The sequence below is a fragment of the Bos indicus x Bos taurus genome, chromosome 11, assembly GCF_003369695.1.
Source record: "Bos indicus x Bos taurus breed Angus x Brahman F1 hybrid chromosome 11, Bos_hybrid_MaternalHap_v2.0, whole genome shotgun sequence".
NCBI classification, from domain to species: domain Eukaryota; kingdom Metazoa; phylum Chordata; class Mammalia; order Artiodactyla; family Bovidae; genus Bos; species Bos indicus x Bos taurus.
Window position 1 is genome coordinate 63,643,180 of NC_040086.1, and position 5,433 is coordinate 63,648,612.

Sequence of the window (5,433 nt, forward strand, 5' to 3'; positions counted from 1 at the left end):
CAGAGCTGGGATTCAAACTCAGGTCTGCCTGACACCAGATTCTATCCATGTCACAGTACTTCACGGAGTTGAGACTGTGCGCTGAAACCAGCCCTTTGACTCCAGGCACCAGTCTCGCTCCACCAGCTCCTGCTTCCGCAGACTCTGTGTTTGGGGGAGTTGGTGATGGCAGATTGGAGGCACTATGGGTCCCTGTGGCTTCTCAGCAAGCTACACCCACAACACAAAGCAGCCGTCCTCTCTGCATTCTCTCCCTTTTCTTCCTGGTTCCATCTAGGTTGAACTTGGGCACTGGTGGCAGGGGTGACCCTCTGGCATTGCTCCTGGTAGGGGAGAGGCCTAGTTCCAACACTTGGGAAGGGCTTGATGAATGACCCATTCAAGCCAGAGTTCAGAAACATTGCCCGGGGCCTCTCAAGCTTCCAAGAGTCTGTCTCCTAGTCTAACTCTCATTGTTTAACCCTACTTTCCAGATCAAAAGATATTCATGGGGATTGGCCACCTGCCTGAAGAACTCCCTGACCCACTGAGGAACTGCGGTGGGGATGCTGGGAGCAGCTAGGGGAGGGTGGTTGGAGTCCAACCAAACATTTCTCACTCATGTTTCCACCCACTTTGTGTCTGGGGGTGAGCTGCCCTGTTGGACGTGGTTGCCATCCAGAGCCGACCTTCCAGCCAGGGACAGGGGTGTGGGCAGCTGATGACGGAGGAGAGAAGTCGGGGAAAGGGAACATTTTCCTGGGTCTTCTGATAATTTTTTCCCTCTCCTCCAGATTATAGAAAAGCCTGTAATTCCTTGAAGAAATTGAGGCACTAGATAACTTTTCAAAAACATTCCTCCAAAACACAAAGACAAAAAGGCCTAGGGGAAAAAAGTCTTTTTTATTTTAAATTTTTTAATTTTCTAGATTTCCACCACTGGCGATTTATTCTGTTGGGTTTAGCAGCCTTGCCTTTTTGGTTCAGTGCTTTTGTTAAAATGCATAGTCTGGGGTGAAGGGAAGTTTTCAGTCCTGGACACCTTAATGTGAATGAGTTGATCATTTCCCTTTTCTGAGATTGGTGGAAGGGCAGCTGGAGGGCCATGGGTATCTGGAGAATAGGTTGCTAAAGTGGGGGACGTAGGCAGCAGCTTATTTCACTGGTCCTCAGTTCTCTTGTCTTTAGCAAAAAGCAGCAGTTATGATCACTAGGGGGCGGAAGCAGGCCAGCAATTGGTCTCTAGTCCTTGTTACCAATTCTGAAAACCCAAGTTGGCAAATATGCATTATTAGTGCTCTTTTTTCCCTAGGAATCTGGAGTTGCTGCAAGCTGGTATGAATATGTGAGTTAGGCCACTGTAGTGCAATGAAACAACTCCTCAGGAAATAAAAGCCCCGTGTAGGTAAAGCAAATACCCAGCAGATTCCATCAAGGAACTTGGGTATTGTTCTCCCATTGCTTTTATTCTGAAAATTTCTCAGAGCTAAAATTCAAATGAGAACATGGGAAGTCAAACTGGTTTGTTAAACCCATACTGGTACCTTTGATTTCACAAAAGGATGAAAACTTACATAAAGATATATATTTTTTTCTTATGGAGGACACACTCTCTGGAGGAATGGTGAAAAAGAATCTCCCTCGCAGTCAAACATATATTGTACTGTTACGGATGGCTCTGTTCTTACTGAATAAATCTTGCTTAGCAACCTACCTCCAGAGTAAATAATAAATCACCGCTGAAAGCTCCAGGCATTTAGCTCTGTCTGGGCAGTAAAACTTTGCAATGGTCTTGACAGCATTTTGTAAAATCATAATTGCTTAGGGAAAGTGATTCTGGATGTCTTAAAATGTTCAGAATTAAAGAGTAGCTGTTCCTTTGAGGAAAATTATCCTAATACCATGTGTGTGTGTTATCCTTTATAAGAAGTCTAGATTATAATCTGCAGACCCTTTTCATTTCTATTAAGGATGTGATGCAATAATTTGACTAGAAACTCAGTCCATGCATCACACTCAGGTTTTATAGGAAGCTTTGTGACAATTAGGGAAAAGATGCTCAGTTGTCTACGCACAGTACACTGTATTCAGACTGAAATGGGTCCCCCTAAAACTCAAATGTTGAAGTCCTAGCCCCCATGCCTCAGAAGGAGGAGTTGGGATCTTTCAGTGAGGTCATTAGGATGGGCCCTAATCCAATATGACTGGTGTCCTTGTGAAAAGAGGAAACATGGAGACAGATACACACAGAGGGAAGATCGTGTAAGACAGGCATCTATGAGCCAAGGAGGGAGGCCTCTGAGACCAACTCTGCAGATACCTTGATCTCAAACTTTTGGCTCCCAGAACTGGGGGAGAAATAAATTACTGTCATTTGAGCAGGCTAGACTGTGACCCTTTGTTTTGGCATCCCTAGCTAGCTAACTCTACGTATATATGTATTATATATATATTAGAATTGTTTTCAAAAGTCAATGTATTAGAAGGATATCTTTACGTATTTAAAATACGGCTCATGATCTGCATTTAACAGTTTTAATATCAGTAATTTTAAAGTAGAATTGTTTAAAATGAAATAAAACATTTATAGAAACTCCTATTGTTGAGCTAATCACCCCTCTGTAAGTTGCCGTTAAACCAATACACTGTTTGTGCCCGGATACTCTGTGAGTGTCTGACTGTTCCACTTTCTCAACCTTGGCAAGCAGGAAGGTACCTTTGGGTATTGCTTTTTTCTATCTTTCCCCCAAATTGTCACAGGACATTTAACCCCAGGTTTTGCAGTGTAAGTGAAGTCTCTGTCTTATTTTATCCAGTAAAACAACAGTGCATTGTTCCCAGGCTCACCTCTGGGATGGGATATGGATGAGAATCATCTCGACTGCCTCCCCACTTCTGGCATCACTCTGAGAAGTGCCAAGAATGTATAATCAAAACCCCAGAGGGGAGAGATGAGCTAAGCGGTTCAAAATAGTTAGAGCATAGAATTGAGCTAGTTTTTCAAGATGGATAATGGGCTTGAGTTTTTAATCTCTTTTTGTTTACTCATCTCAATCACCAGGTGTGTTGAAAGCTCATTGGAGGAGAATTTGGACCAGCAGTTAGGAGGCTGGGGTCTAGCCTACCCCAGGGATCTCTCCCTACTTTCTTCTAGCACTAACATTCTTGATAGTAACGAAGTGTTTGAGGCCAGGGGGCAGGTGCTGGGTTTAAAATAGCCCTTGGCAAAATGGACAAGTTCAACGTTCCTTCCCTGGCCCAGTGGCCTGGTGATGTCTCCTTTCCAAGGCTACTTTTGCATCCATAAGACCCACTCGTTTCACTCATAGGTACTAATAGATCAGTTCTACTAATAGATCAGTTCTCTGGTGTTACCTTCTTTTCTATCTTTCTCTCTAGCAAAACTAGTTCTCTAGAGAGTACCAAGCACCTGTCATTTACAACTTAGTGCAAGTTTAATAGGTTACATTCAAAATCACATTCCTTAACTTAGCTGTAGGACCGTCTCCTTCAGAGAGCAGTTTCAGTTATCTGGGAGGGTGGGGAGCCATCTTTGAGGGTCGGGAGCTTCTTATGCATCTGTCAGGTAGGTAATCCCCTTCTTTGCTGGGGAGAGAAGGCCAGGTGTGAATAAAAGAACCATGTTAAATGACTGCTGTGAGTTTGTAATGAACAGGAAACATCTGCGACCAAGATTAAAAGCCCAGGTCTGGTTGACTTTTTCCATCTTCATCTTCTTGCTGCTGTTAAGTCACTTCAGTCGTGTCCGACTCTGTGTGACCCCATAGATGGCAGCCCACCAGGCTCCCCCGTCCCTGGGATTCTCCAGGCAAGAACACTGGAGTGGGTTGCCATTTCCTTCTCCAATGCATGAAAGTGAAAAGTGAAAGTGAAGTCGCTCAGTCATGTCCGACTCTTAGCCACCCCATGGACTGCAGCCCACCAGGCTCCTCCATCCATGGGATTTTCCAGCCAAGAGTACTGGAGTGGGTTGCTATTGCCTTCTCCTGTGAGGGGCTACCACAGAGCAAAGCTCTCGGGTCTCATAAAGAGGCCCATAGGGGAAACCAGAGCAAGTAGGGGCCCCCAGAATCGAGGCTAACAGCTCAAGACAGCACGGGGCCCAGCAAAACTTCCTCCCTGGCTCTGCTCCCCTCACTCCACCCCAGGCTCTCCCCACCCCCATCCACGAGCATTTCAAAACAGGCAAGAATACTGGAGTGGGTTGCCATTCCCTTCTCCAGGGGATCTTCCTGACCCAGGAAACAAACCGGCGTCTCCAGCATTGCAGGCAGATTCTTTATCATCTGAGCCACCAGGGATATCTCCAAACAAGAGTTAGATGCCATGAAGTAGGTGGCAATGCCTTAACCAAAGGCATGTTGTCAGGCCAGAGAGCTTCTTCCATCCTAGTCAAGGGGAATGCTAATCTTTTCTCCTTTCATACAACACATAGAAGACATATACCCTAAATTAAAACTTTAAAAGGTTGAGAAAAAACCTAAGTACAAACAGAAGTTGTTTGAGTATTTCTTTCTAGACCCCAGTGGGTGTAAATGCACACTTTGTGGTGAGAGTGGCTGAGCCCTACTTCAGGATCTCTTGCTTTGTGCAATATTTTTATGTTTGACATTGACCAGAATCTATATTCCATCCACTGGATGAAGGAAAACCAGAATTCAATTAGATGAATGTTCACTGAAGGCCTGTCTCATCCTGGATAGTCTGCTAAATGCTAAGGGGTTAGTGACTCTGTGCCTGGGATTATTCCAGGCAGATCTGATTTAAAATACTCATTTTCATTTTCCCACAAGTATAGTCACCCTGGCTGGTTGCATGCCAAGAGTTTTAGTATAGAAAGTATTGTGACAATTGCTACGGAATAACCAAAGGATGGAGAAGACTACTCCTGTTCCTCAGGTCTTATTTTGGGTTATGTTGTGTTAGCAATGGCCACAGTAAAAAAACAGAAACAAAACAAAAAAACAACAGGGCCACCAACGAGGAGCATATGGGAGCTCTAGATATCTTGGTGATGTGGTGATGTCTCTTTCTGAACCCAAAAGGAGGGTGCACAGATTTCCCTTTATTATTCTTATTTAATCCATGAAACAGTAGTCATGTATGGATGTGAGAGTTGGACTGTAAAGAAAGCTGAGCACTGAAGAATTGATGCTTTTGAACTGTGGTGTTGGAAAAGACTCTTAAGAGTCCCTTGGACTGCAAGAAGATCCAACCAGTCCATCCTAAAGGAGATCAGTCCTGGGTGTTCATTGGAAGGACTGATGTTGAAGCTGAAACCCCAATACTTTGGCTACCTGATGCGAAGAGCTGACTCATTTGAAAAGACCCTGATGCTGGGCAAGATTGAGGGCAGGAGGAGAAGGTGATGACAGAGGATGAGATGGTTGGATAGCATCACCAACTCAATGGAGATGAGTTTGAGTAAACTCA

At 44.5% G+C, this 5,433-nt stretch overlaps 1 non-coding gene across 1 annotated transcript; it reads right to left on the reverse strand.

The window, feature by feature from the left end:
* Window positions 1-4,308: 4,308 nt before the first annotated feature.
* Window positions 4,309-4,431, reverse strand: LOC113901980. Its single transcript, XR_003513636.1, has one exon. It is a non-coding gene; the product is annotated as a U6atac minor spliceosomal RNA (small nuclear RNA).
* Window positions 4,432-5,433: the final 1,002 nt, after the last annotated feature.